The 14,352-nt window shown below is 37.9% G+C and overlaps 1 long non-coding RNA gene and 2 pseudogenes across 2 annotated transcripts; 2 read left to right on the forward strand and 1 right to left on the reverse strand.

The window, feature by feature from the left end:
* The first annotated feature begins 1,420 nt into the window (after nucleotides 1–1,420).
* LOC131779832 (piggyBac transposable element-derived protein 4-like) lies at nucleotides 1,421–1,974 on the forward strand (annotated as a pseudogene).
* A 215-nt stretch (nucleotides 1,975–2,189) lies between these two features.
* On the forward strand, nucleotides 2,190–3,961 carry LOC136281881 (uncharacterized; annotated as a pseudogene).
* A 1,586-nt stretch (nucleotides 3,962–5,547) lies between these two features.
* On the reverse strand, nucleotides 5,548–8,399 carry LOC136281800 (uncharacterized). 2 transcript variants are annotated; one of them, XR_010718003.1, is made up of 3 exons: nucleotides 8,333–8,399; nucleotides 7,403–7,522; nucleotides 5,548–6,690 (listed from the first exon to the last, which is right to left on the reverse strand). It is a non-coding gene; the product is annotated as an uncharacterized lncRNA (long non-coding RNA). The 2 variants fall into 2 exon arrangements; XR_010718004.1 differs by having other exon boundaries at nucleotides 5,548–6,820.
* Nucleotides 8,400–14,352: the final 5,953 nt, after the last annotated feature.

Here is a 14,352-nt window from a genome sequence, read left to right on the forward strand (position 1 = left end):
TGCAGTCCATGCCCAGCAGGGAAAGGACTATTTGCCCCTTGTAAACACCTAGCTATTTGATGCTTTTCCCTTGAAGAGCTTATTAGATTAAAGCAGGGCAGAGATTTTGCTAACATTTAATGCGAACAAAAAGAGGATCTTACGCAATTGGGAACAATGAAATGTTGCGTGTACCCTTGTCCAATGTGTTCAACCTGATTACTGTGTCTTTTACTGCTGCGTATGTGAAGGCAGAGCTCATTTGTCACATTTAGGGGATGGCACTTGATTGGGGAAGGTACTTTTTCGAGTAAGTATGCTAATTACAAGAATTTATTTGTAGCTCTGAGGTTACTTAGTCCACTAGTTCATGGCACTTTTTAGCATTCTTCAGTCATGGTCTTCAATGATTTGCCAGTCAAAATAAGAAACTGCTCCGACTTCAGAGGATACTGTAGGCTCTGTAAAACATTTTTTAAGCAAATGCTTTGTTTCCCCTGTAAGACCTTTCCTTCTCCAAAACTGCTTTTGCATTCATTTATTATTTATGCACAAAATGCATAGATTATATAGTAACTTTGTAGTTTTTGCTATACTGGTAATTTTTCTTGATTATTGTGTATATGTATAATTACATATATATATATATATATATTTTTTTTCTTTTGAGATGGTACTTTATAATTAGTAGGGCCTTCACAGATGAAGAGCCACATCTTTTTAGGAGGATATGCTGTGAATAAATCATCATTATAATTATCATTATTGTTATTATCATTATTATTATTATTATATTGTTATTATTATTATTACTATTATTATTATTATTATTATTATTATTATTATTATTATTATACACAACAGATACAATCACATCAATGATGGGATGAAAGCTTTTCTTACCAATGATAATTACAGTGGGTGTGGTGAATCAAGAGAATATCCAGCAATACTGGTCCACCAACAAGGTTTAATCTACTCCCTGTTTCCCTCAAATTATGTCAAATTTGCAAGAACATTTACATGAGGAAAATTTACGAACATTTTAACATTGTTTCACTTGCGTGATAATGATAATTATGTTCCTTGAGGACAAAGAGGGTTTAACCTAGTAAACAAGCTTGGCACAATATACACTGTGGTCACTGGGAAGTTTTCTAATGTTTAGAAGCCTGGCAGAAATATTAGCATTGATGAGAGAATGATTCCCTTTGGAGGGAAAGTGCGATTCAAAGTGTACAATCCAGACAAGCCTGATAAGTATGGTGTTAAGTCAAAACAGAACAATGGAGCCTTACAGGCAGTTGAATTTAAGGACTGCAGAGTTTTCCAAATGCTGTCACCAATTCATTCAGTTACAGATGTAGAACTTGGCTGAAACCACCCTGGAACTGGCCGCCTAATCACTAAACTAGAGATTATCTATGACTACAACAAGTGCATGGTGGCCATTGACAAATGTGATCAAATGGTGGCCTATTCTTGCTTCAGGCAATGGATCATGAAATGATGGAAGAAAGTGTTCTTCCACCTGGTTTCCTCAGGCAACCTGAATGCTTACATCCTCTACAAGCAAAAAACCGAGTCATCTGTGCTGCAAAGAACCTTCCAAAGGGAGCTTGTGAAGGAGCTTGTTAGGAATTCTGGCATCTTGCCTTCTCTCACTCCAAGAGGCCGCCCAAGGAGGTCAGCCAAAGGGTTAACTTGTCTTCAAGCTGAAGATCACTTCCCAGAGAAAATACTGGGCACTGGGAAGAAGTACAACATCACCCGAGCATGTGAGGTTTGCTTTCCAGCCCAAAAGAAGATCCTGGCAAGGAGATAATAGGAAGAGGCCAGAAAAAGAGTCTAGCGCTCAGTGCAGTGTCTGCAAAGTAGCCCTCTGTATGCCAGACTGCTTTCAGTTGTACAACACTGTTCAGGACTGTGTTGCTGCCTATATTAGAAGACATACATGATACTAATAATGATAATGTGGATGCTGAAACTAATTGATTAACTGATCATAACTATTATTCACCTTTAATTTGGTTTAATGTGGTTTTGAAGTCAATTCAAACATAGTAATAGATAAATTTACAACACAGACCCTGAGCTGACTGTTTTAAACTACTTCAAAACCAAACAATGTATATCAATTCATGATTGTGATCATAAGTTGACTTGACAAGTTTAACACAGCCAAACAAGAGATCAAGCCAATTCATGTGATGGGATGGGTAGAATGTCACACTGCATTTCAAGACTTTAAAGACCTGTATGAACCTCTTCTCCTATGTGTCGAAACTATTGTTCCAAACAAAGGCAGAAAGAAATGGGATGCAAAGTCCAGGATGGAGGCACAGGAACTCCTTCATCAAATCAAGAGCCTGTTTTCATTGCTGCCTTCTGCACTAGCAAGCATCTTTATTAATACACATCTGGACTTAGCCTTTCGTTGCAGGGTTCAACACTGGGTGTTACTAGGGCCTACAAGCATGTTAAAGTTGTAAGAGATCAGCTGAAAGAACTACACAAGAATGGGAAAACAGTATTTCCTAGTTAAGGGTCTGAAAAGGTGAAAGAGATGGCTAAGAAGCCATACATAAGGTATGCATCCCTCGCACACGAGATAGACAGACATAACAAAATAACATCAACACCAGGACACCAGTGGCTTCCTTTCAAAGGGCAATATTTCTTCCCTTCCTTGACAACTTGTTGGAGCAAATTGATGCTCCCTTTAATGGACTATCGGAGGTGGTGTTGCTTGGACTACTGCTGATACCTGCCAACTTGCAGAACCTTAAAATTCCTCTCAAAAAAACTTATCTATATTACTCTCCCGATCTGCCATTGCCAAGCAGTTTGTCACAGGAACTGGGGCAGTTGAGGCAGCACTGGTATGGTATTTCCTGTTAATACTACAGTGTGGCCAACCACTTTTGCAGTGATACTGTGCTGAAGAACCATCCATTCCTTGTCTTGAAATACATGTTTGTCAATGTTTCCTTTTATTTCTAGGATCAACAGTATCCAAACACCCATGACATTGCAAGAGACATTGCAGGCCTGCAGCTCAAGCGAGTAACCCAACAACCTCACAATTCTGTGCCTGTTGTTGATTACCACAGTCAAAAGTGCAACCGTTGAATGTAGCAACTCATCATTGTGATATGAGAAGAATGTTTATCGCAGCGCCATGAAAGAATGCAAAACCATTTCACTTCCAGAAGTAATTAACAAGTGACTTCTCTCTACACTATCCATACTCTATCCAGCAAACAGGTAATGAGAATACTCATATGTATCTGGTAGTTGTTATCTTGATCTAACATCAAATTCTTGCAACTTATTTACAAGGATGCTTAACATAACCAGAGAAGGATGACATTCATTAACCCCATGTAGTGAAGGGATATGTCATCTTTGATAGAAGGCCTTGCGAATGCAATGGAATCACTCTGTGAATAGTTTGCTTACCACTACAACATGTTTTCTGGTATCATAAAAAAATCTCAAATTTTGCCTTCTGAAGCCTTAAGTTTTGGTCAAATGCTCCCAGAAGGCTGTTACCCTGATCTTGATTGATGTGAATTTTTCAGATGGGGGGCATGTGGGGGAGAGGGGAAGTGTGCTCTTGTCACCATTTCTTCTGAGCCTCCTCTATCAATCCCTCCTATTCTTCTAGCAACCATATTACCACTCAGACAACCTTTCAAGCAATCCAAGAAATTAGCATGATCATTGTCTGAAGTCTGTTAGGAAAACCAAGTTTATAAAACCAGTCATAATGGTGTTCGAGTTTTCTCACTTTTCAGTGCATTCTTTGTCAACAAAAAAATTATGAAACAATAAATTTGGGTGTTTCATTTTTAAAGTTGTGTTTTGCGTATTTACATTGTTCAAGGACAAGAAAAGCAGAGGAGAGCAAGAGAAGAACTCTGAGGGTGTGGAATTCAAGAATTTCATGAGAGATATATCCTTCTACCCTAAGGTCTGATTTAGATGAGATCAAGGTACTATACTTTATGTCTTAGACATGTAGTATAGTACCTTGGTCTCATCTATCTTTAAGTATAATACCTTGCTCTCATCTTATCTTTGAGCTTAGACAGTCTAAGCTCAAAGATAAGGTGAAATTGAGTAAAGACACTGTGTGACCTGAAAAAAGCAGCATACAGGAAATACAGTATGAAATCCTTTCCATGGAAAACTATTTTGATGGATTTGAATCACAATTATTTTTTCTTGACCTGTAGCAGCCATGTTTACTCTTGTTGCACATGTAGCAATTTTCACAGATAGTTTGTACCTCTTGGATAACTTTCTTTTTGTAAAAGACTCCACACTCTCAGCTACATGTACATGTAAGTATTCAATAACACTGAAATAAAGCTTTTCATGTTGTAGCTATCATATGTTACCAGAAACTGGGTAAACATGGAGAATGTGCTGTCACTCTCTGAAAGATTGGAAAATATCAGAAGGAGAAGCTAGGAATGCAAAGTTATGTGTTTTAGCAGGATTTTAGGTTAGTACTTTCTATTAAAAGAACTGTTTTTTAACTGTTGTATATGTCATTTTACCATGGTTTTAATGAAGTTTACAACTTTTTTCATTTAATACCTTCAATCTGAATAAGTACCACATCCCACACATTCCCTACAGAAAATAATTTCTTAATTCCTTCTTTCACCTAATGCCAAACTAACTTCTGTAAATACACAGCCTCCAACTGCCCAGTAAAACATAGCCTTTGGTATGAGAGCAATGATTGTCAACAAAAAGAGTTAGGAATATGGAGCAGCTGATAAAAGTAGCTGGTGCAGTATACTCAAGGAGGAACTGAAATCCAGGAAAGAGAAGTTTGTGAAGCTGGCTGAAAGGAATAGAACCAAAATGAAGGAACACATCCATTGTGACAACCTGTAAACCAGCCACATTTCCATCCCCTGCACAGGAGCTGTCAATTCTGCAACAGTCTAAGCAGTCATAGTACAGATCATCAACTTCATAATCTGTCTACTAGTCTACAAACATTCTAATGCAAAATCCCCTGCGGTGATTACTTTAAACAAGATGGATGTCAAATGTTTATCACTCATAATCATTTGTTCATCACTTGTTACAGCAATGTGTTCCTTACCACTAAATGTCATTTTTTTTTTATGAAACTGCTCCAAAGATTTTCTTCATACTGTACTCATTTTCATTATGTCCTTGTTCCTTCCCACTGCATCATTAGTCTTCCCTTTGTTATTACTGTTATATGGCTGCCCAATTCTGGCAGCCAGTCTCTGACTGGTCACTACACTCATATGTCTATGACTATGGAAGCATTTCCTGAAGACTGTTTGAAGAATATTGAAGAAAGACTCCTGTCTCTCCTTGCATTGGGCCACAGAACACAAGTCTTTTAATCTGTTAGTGAGGAAGCCTCCTTTGCTTGGTAAAGTTTTTTTCACTACTTTCCTCATAGTAACTTACTTTACATATTTTTCATCACTTTTAATGTTTTAGCTGCATAAGGTAGCCTATCAGTCTGTGTAATAAAAAATAATTTATTTAAGCTATCACTCTCTGAAAGATTGGGAAATATCAGACTGAGAAGCCTGAAATGTAGCCAACATTGAAACTTTTAGGTGAAATGTTCACAGCAAGCTTTTAACAAAACATATCAGTCTACAGATGTTATTCTGTGATTGGCACAGGCATGCATGTACTTGATGAAAAAAGAACTCCAAGTGCTGCCAACCTACAACCTTTTGATTAGTACTTTATATGCTCTACCACTGAATTAAAGGAGACTTATGGCACGCTAGGCCATTTAAATAGGTCCATGGTGATCAACTTATATATGATTTGACTCAGAGATCTGTAAATTAGTGTCTATGAAATACAGTTACATGAGGCACTATTATGACTCATATGAAGGCACATTTATAAATGAAAGATGGTATAAGGTTTTCATTTTTGTGTTGTATTATGTTCATAACATTTTATAGGCAATAGAGACCTATGTACTACCATGTCTTCTTACAATAAACCACATTTAAGGAATGATTCAGTACCTCCATTTTCCTTGGTTCCAAACATCTTGACCAAATTGAAAACATGCAGTCATATTTTTAAAAAAATACTAATTCTAACTGGAATATTTACAACACTGATATGGGAGTACCATTACCTGTATACAGTTCATCAGTTTAAAAGCTTTATTGAAACTGTATCAGTAATGATGGCAGCTCCAAAGGCAATGTCCTGTATCAGACATGTTAATTGGAGGTTCTTTACCAAAGAATGGTCATTATGGGTATTTTCTAGAGCTCAATAGGCTGTCACATGTGACAGATTACATGTGAATGGAACATTTCATAGGACTATGCTCACAAAACAAATTGACAGAATTTCATTTTGTTTTCTCTTATTTGAATGAGGGGGGTTTATTCATCCTTCCTGATTGTGACAATTCAATTACTCAGAGGAGAAAAATGGTGATAAAGGAAGCACTAACAGATAGGAACCAACTTTGTGTATTCATACAAGCCACTCCAAAATTTATTTTTAATACTGCTGATAGCAGAAAAAAAATACATCTACATCTACAAGACAGTTCTTACACAATTGACCTTCACATGCTGGAGGGGCCTCTTCTTCACTCAATTTTTGCCCTCTTACCAGTCTTGTCACATACTCCCATGTTGAAAACAGGCACCGCATACAACATTTCTTGTGATATTCCATAGGTTCCAAATTAGGAGAAAGAAAAGACAAACTCAGAAAACTGAAAGTAACATATTTGAAACAGGTCTCGACATGTTGCCTTTTTTCCATGCAAGAGTCAAACTGAACCATTGAGCTGCAACATTCAACACATGATGGTCAGTTGATGGTCTAATGAACCATTCATTTTTTTCCTTTAGCCCCTTATAATGGGTTAATCAGTTCCCAAACCAAAATATTGGGAAAACATATATTTTACAGTTGATCTCAAGTTTAAATTTTATTTTTTGTCTTCATCTCTTCTCCCCACCGTGAGGGGAGAAAATGAATAGATAAATAAATGAATGAAAAAAGAAAGCTCAACAGTTATAGTCATGGTACATGAACTGATTACTGAGGTGGAGTAAAGCCATAGAGGGCTATACTAAATACAATATCCCAGGTTCAAAATTGAATAAATCAAGATAGCCATTCTTAAAAATGAACTCAAATGCTTCATTAAAATCAAATGGCATTGAGTAACATTGATGTGCAAAATTTCAGTAACACTACTGATAATAATACTTTTCTTTTGGATTGACATGTGACACAACGAAATCATCCAAACTGCTCTAAAATGGTGCATCACCATTCACGAACGATAACATCAACAATAGCATGCTAGTTCATCATCAATTGTAGAAAATTTCTTTTCCAAAAAGTCCTAATGATTACGTACCAATCAATTCCATCCTATTGAGCTTCCAGCCAAGCACTAGCCCACTTTGAGCTGGAAATAATTTTCTTCAACTCGATCAATAACCTGCTTAAAGGACCATACTGCTGATATTTCTTATGTCTAGCAAGTAAAAAGACGCGGATTGGTATCAGTGAGCCCATAATGTGACATGTATACTGGTCAGCAGTTTTTCTGGTGCAACAGCTGTTATTTTAACATCTCAATGTGAATGTCCACCATAACAACAATGCACTGAAGGAGTTAAATGATTGCATTGGAGGCTTATTACATTTAGGACTTCATTACAGATAGGACCAAACGTTTTTACATTTAGGAATTTATTACATATAGGACCAAATGTTTTTACATTTAGGACTTTATTACATTTAGGAAAGTTATTACATTTAGGCCTTCAACAGCCTCCCTTACAACCACTCCCTCAATGCCCCCCTCCAGTTGAGGCTTCATTGCACACTCCCCAAAACGCATTCCAATGCAACCCTCACTGAATACACTATACACGCATTACGAAGCAAACATGAACCTGCACATATATCGAATTGCTTTCAACTACCTACTGGAGTGGACTCATTAAGGAATGGTTTCGTATGAAATTGATGTGTTCGAGATGTCAACTAAACGAAATACCACGAAGACACAAACACAATTAGAACAGGACGGTATCTCTATTTGCCGCGTGATTTGTCCTTCGAAACGAAACTTTTACCATATGTATTTCGAAAACATTTTCTAGTCTCAATTTTTGCTAATAGGCTATTTAAACAATATTTCCTAAGAGAGGAAATAACAGCATTCTGAAAAAGTCGAATTAGCCTCAGGTACCATCTTAACTCTCTCAATTCGCCTCCCGATTTCAGCTGTTTCATAAATTAAGTATAGAGTTCGACATGTATACGAGTCTTAGCTTACCTGTCCATCCAACATTTCTGAAGTGAAAGTTCAGACCACCTGCACAGGCAACTTTTCAAACTTTTTTAACGTCCACTATCAGGTTATTAGTGAGCGTGCGCCTAAATCGATTACTTCTTTCCAGGTTCTACTCCGCCAAACTAGAACTGACACCTCTTACGGTGGCCAATTTAAATTGTCAACTCAGTTGACAAGACCAAAATGATCTTGTTCTACTTCCAGACCGACGCAACACCGTAGTTTCTTTAAAAACATACTCCCATATCATTTGTCTTTTAATCGCTGTCTCAGTATTTTGCAATCCGCAGCTTTTACGACAGTGGGCGACGCAAAGCCAGAAGAAACTCACAAAGGAGCTACGCCAGGGAGTCTTAAGTTACCTTTTCCCCCTATTAATTAAAGTCTAGCAATCCGTTTGACCATTATCACTTTTGCAAAAACGAAGTTTTGTCGCCCCATCAATTTCATCGGCCTTTGACATCAAGTTATACCTAAGGCCCCGTAAAGAGGTACAAAGCTGACGTTTTAAGCGTTAACCCTCGTCAGAGTGAGGATCATCCGAAAAGCACCTTACGGCCACTTTCTGACAGCCCTTTTTAAGAAAAAGTTGACAAAGATCTCATTTCTATTGACCAGAACATTGTAAAAGAACACAATTTTACGATCTTGTAGCTAAACAAGAATTGCCGGTCGCCGCAAAAAATCCCACCATCGCCTAGAACTTCTTTAATTTACTTTTTACCTAAAATCCACAAACGTAACCACCCAGGTCGACCCATCGTCTCGGCCTGCAGTCGCTACACTGACGACTGCATCGGCGCTACCCCCAGAGAGGAGGTAAGTCTAATTCATAACCACAGTCAATTCCTTTCGTCCGGTTCTAAAATGTATCTAGGAAAATTCCGAAAATTATTTGTATTTTTTAGACATCAAAGTTTCAATTGTAGGAACGGTTTATGCTCTAGGGTGTATTGCAAACCTACAGACTCTCATAGTTACTTCTTGTATTCATCTTCGGATCCATCTCATGTCATGCGTACGTATTAGTGTGCTTGACCAATGATGTCTTCCTAAAATTGAACATTACACAACAGGGTATGTGATTATGGTTAAACATTTAAAAAAAAAAATTGAAAGAAACAACGAAGACCTTGGACATCTGAAGGTTGAGGCAGGCTCAGAGACGTGCGTGACTGATCTAGATTCGTTAAAAGTCTCGTTACGTCTTATGCATTATTTTATTGTTACAAGTCGTTGTCGAGTCGGCTTTCACAACTGAAAAACATGCGCTGCCCCCATGTATTAGCACCAAATAAAACTCTCCATCATGTTTGAGAACCGAGTTCTCCTTGCTTGCTGTGTGATTTTTGTCGGTCTTCTTTTTGAAGGTAGGTAACGTTGCCTTGTAAGCTAAGCTCAAACAGTATGAGTACCCATGCCGAAATTGAAATCAATAAACTGGAAAATGTTTACATCGTGCATTTTGAGTCGACCTTGGGTCCCGATGTCAGCTTAAGCAAATATTATCTGCATAATGATGGAAAAGAGTGCTGGTACATGAAGCGTTCACGACAACTTCGCCTTTATTTTCTTTAAGTCAAATCTGTTTACATCTCTCTGCAGATATCAGATTGAAGGTCATTTTCAATGCGGCCTAGTTAATACATGCAGTTTTAATATTTTATCACTTTGACGATAAAAGATGCCAAATCAGCCCATAGAAAGGTTCACCGAGCGTACTTGTATCATATTTGGTCTCCGTTTACTTAAAGAACTCTCGAAACCTCTTTAAAAATCTCAAGTTTACCATGGGCATTAAATTTTAACTTCGTGCTGTTTTTAATCAACAGGGAATGAAATGTTCTCGAATCTTTCTCTTTTAAAAGTAAGAATTCAATTATTCGGCATCCAAGTTTCCTTGAGCAGGCCCTTTCTTTTATTAAATCTACAAAGAAATTCATTCTTATAAACTGCATTCCGCTTAACTTGCATTCCCTCAATTGTAGTACAGTAGTAAGCAAAACTGAAAAATTTATCGGTAAATACTGCAATATGGAAAAACTAAGAAAAACAAGTCGCCACACACCTTAAAACTTTAAAAGCGAGTTGAAACTGGACGTCATGTCGAAACCCTTCCTCTGTAAAATATATTAAAGTTCACACGGCAACCAGGTGGACAATCAGACATAGTTTGATGCTACACTGGTTTGCAGATTTAATGAATGTAACCGAAGAAGTTACAATTCATAGACCCAACGTTTCGACACTCCTGTCGAGTGCCTTCATCAGGGGTGATCTAAACGCTGCAACAAGAGGTCCTTTTATATGATCACTAATTAGCGGCCTCTTTTCTGACGAGGCGTAAATAGGCGTCAGGAAGCAAACCGCCATCGTCACGATTTAAAGGAACGTGGGCCAAGCCTCCAAACAAAGGCGCTGGTGGTAACGCCGATTAGTGGTGATAATTTTAGAATTATCCCACCCAATTGTATGGTTGGTTAGGCATATATGCTCCGATAAAGCTGAATTTTCCTTTTTGCGAAGAAAAACCGCTTTTTGGTGCTCTTTTAACCGTGTACCAAACTGACGTTTGGTCTGTCCGATGTATTCGTTGTCATAGTCATTGCAAGGAATAGAATAAATGGCGTCGGTTCGTTGTTCTTTTGTGAAAGGATCCTTAGGTTTGGCGAAAATATGCCCCAAAGTCTGAAAAGGTTTTGAGCAACTTTAACGTTGTGGCTATTCAAAATTCTCTTGATGGGTTCAGTAACACCCTGTATGTAAGGAATAACAGCAAAACCAGTCGCTGGTTCCCTTTCATCAAGAGCGTTACTACTTGTATCTGGTTTTTGGCAGTTATGGAGAAAAGTTTTTGTTTAGCCATTTGCCTTTAGGACATTTGCCTTTAGGACATTCAAATGCGACAAGAGGCGCTCCGCTTCATTTCCGGATATTTATTACGTTGGTAAAATCTATACAGACATCACACCAACCAACTCGCACGCAAAGTAAGAAGACTATATTGAAGGCTTGAAATTATATTACGATCGATTTTCATCAAGAAATGGGCCAGGAATTTTCCACAATAGTGCAAATAATCGTGAAGGCTGATCGCGGAAAAGCAATTGCGTGACGCTCGGTAATCTGTAAGATGACATGTTATTATATACCAGACGTAAAAACTCTTCAGACTCTCAGTCTGCATTTTGTACCCACTCTGCAGTCTATATTTTGTATCCGGTCGGCAGTCTGCTGTCTGCATTTTGTACTAACAGGTATCCGTGGCACCAATACAGTTTATTTTTGGTTACATTTATTCGCACAACACACATAATCTACCACACAATACCTGTGTGTGAGGTAATTCGACATTTTCATTCTTTCCCGCGTTAATAATCTTCTTTCCTTTTGTAAGAATGTAGACCACTTACAATGTTTCAAGTAATCTACCCACCCTACAAAAAATAACTCTTGCATGCATAGCATGCCTATGTTTTGAGACAGGTGTATGCCCTTGGCCAGACTTGAGCTCACTATTTCAGTATACTAGTCCGACACGCGTAGTATAACTACACTTGATCCCACGGATCCAGTACCATCCAGGTATCCCAGTTACCCTGCTCACAGGGTCTAGTTCAGTCAGAGTTTTCAACATGGCGTCTTGTCACTTACTCAACATGGAAAATAAGGGATATTCTGGCGCGTTGGGAAGTTTTTTGATGGGAGGAAATGGCAATTTTACAGGATATTTGGACGCTTCGAACTCTGTAGCAGTCAATTCGATCGAGAGCAGTTGACTTTATTGATGCACTTTCCTGTAATAGGCGAGTGTTTGGGATGGAGAACGACGGATTTTGAAGAACTGTATGGCGACCTAGGTCAATGATCAATGACAAAAGAACTGCTCGGGAAGTAAGTGGTTTTTATTTATCGAGTCCCTGTGAGGTTTGATGAATAGCAGAATCAGTACTGAATATGTCTCGATCGAGAGCAAACGGGACCATGAGCTCCTGATTGTCATATTTTAGAAATTTTACAAATTTCCTTACAGTTTCTTATATTATTTGGACGCCATTATGGACGAAATGCGCAAGCGCGGCCGCCATCTTGTCCAATATTTCTGCCGATGTATACGCTCTCCGTGAGTCTTTCCAAGTCCGTTCAATTTGGACATTTGGATCATAAATTGCACAACAGAAACTGAAGGAATTTATTGAGAAAAGGCCGCATCAAATCCCCTTGTGTCTCGTTGGAGTGTGCCGTTCGAATTTAGTTTTAGTAGAGCAAAGACCAGATTTACACACGCCGTTGCAGCAAACAAGCGAGCAAACTCTCACAACTTCAAATTAAAAAATTTGAATTTACTCACAATTACTTTCCTGGCCGTTTACTTAATGAACAGAGGTAAATCTTCGTACGTGAATGAATCGTCCATGAGAGTGAATAATACTTTCTGTTAGATCATTGACTGTTTTTTAAGAAAACATTGTCGTGACAGACCTTGCCAAACTAGTTCCGTTGTTTTTCAAATCTTCTTGCGCTTTTTTTTTCTTACGCGCTCTCTAATTGACAGGTGTCAGATTGTGACAGATAATTGTAAAAATAATGTTTCAAAGTTTGTTTGGAATCCTTTTAAATCACCTTTATCATTACGCAAGTGAAAATGTTTCAGTGAAGCATCTCTCTTCAATTTGTATCACTTCTACTTTAACTACCATTTACTCGCTCAAAAATTGTTCAGTTTATGGAAGATCTTGCCGTATTTATAGCCCTAATTCATTCGGGTTCTTTCAGAATGTATTATCGTTAAGTTAAAAAAAAAATGTTATTTACCGGCTAAGGGTCGGTCCGTATGGTGAAAAACTGTGACCGAGGTCTTGAAAATGCTGCCGAGGCCGTAGGCCTCGGGCAGCATTTTCAAAGCCGAGGTCATAGTTTTTCACCCTACGGACCTCCCAGCCGGCAAATAACATATATTTATTGTATTGTTCAATATTTTATTGCATATTTTATTATTGCAATAGTCAATTCCAATGATGATGCGTCAATTCACATTTTGAGGCCCTCAAACATTACCTTTATTGTAGAAATAAAATATAGTAATTAAGAGTGATTGTCAGTAAAAATCAAAGAAATCGTGGCCACGGTCAAAAAATCGATTTCGCTCATACTTTGTCAGTTTGAAGGCCTAGGTAAGTAACCGAAGGATATGAGGTTAGTTTTTTGAAATATTCCATATAACGGCAGAAAACCACGAAAAACGGTCACCCTACCGGAAGCTCGGATTTCACCTGGCGGAAACTCGAAATTTTACACTTTTCAGCTTCTCGCTACACAGACGTTTACATAGCTGTGAATCTTTCTTAAGTATAACTGAATACATTGATTCTTCCTTAGTCAAACCATGGGAATTATTTTTATCTCTGCTTATTTGTGAGCGAACTGAGACCCGATTAAGAAGACACACTTTTCTCATTTACGCGAAGGTGTAAAATAATCCAAACTCAGCGACGAAAAAAGCTGACCGGTAGTTTTTCAAATCCTCTGATATTATAACCAAAGACAGTTCAGTCATTGATTTTTAGGTCTACGGTTTTAAATCTTTAGGATCTAGTAGCACTTTTGCATGAACGCCGATCAAAATTCGATAAAATTCCAATTGAGCGCCTTTGAAATCTACAACTCTACATAACAAAGCACTATTGAATAAATTAAATTAACTCCTCGGCCAAAGTTTGTACATAAAACATGAGGGTTTTACTTTCTTGGCGGTTTGAACCTTTTAAAAATATATATTGATGTTAAATATTGTCTACACAGGTAAAACAAACTATGAAACACCAAAATTACCACGAGCTGAAATTAAATCTCACAGGCTCGCTCCCTAATCCGTGTCACGCACGAGCGACTTCGCTACAATTAGTACAGTAACAAACAGATATTTACATCTGTTAATTTACAATAAGTCTTATTTTAAAATATCTTACTCAACGATGTGCCAGGTTCCCCAGTTAACTTGC

This window comes from Pocillopora verrucosa, chromosome 6 (genome assembly GCF_036669915.1).
Source record: "Pocillopora verrucosa isolate sample1 chromosome 6, ASM3666991v2, whole genome shotgun sequence".
Lineage (NCBI taxonomy): Eukaryota > Metazoa > Cnidaria > Anthozoa > Scleractinia > Pocilloporidae > Pocillopora > Pocillopora verrucosa.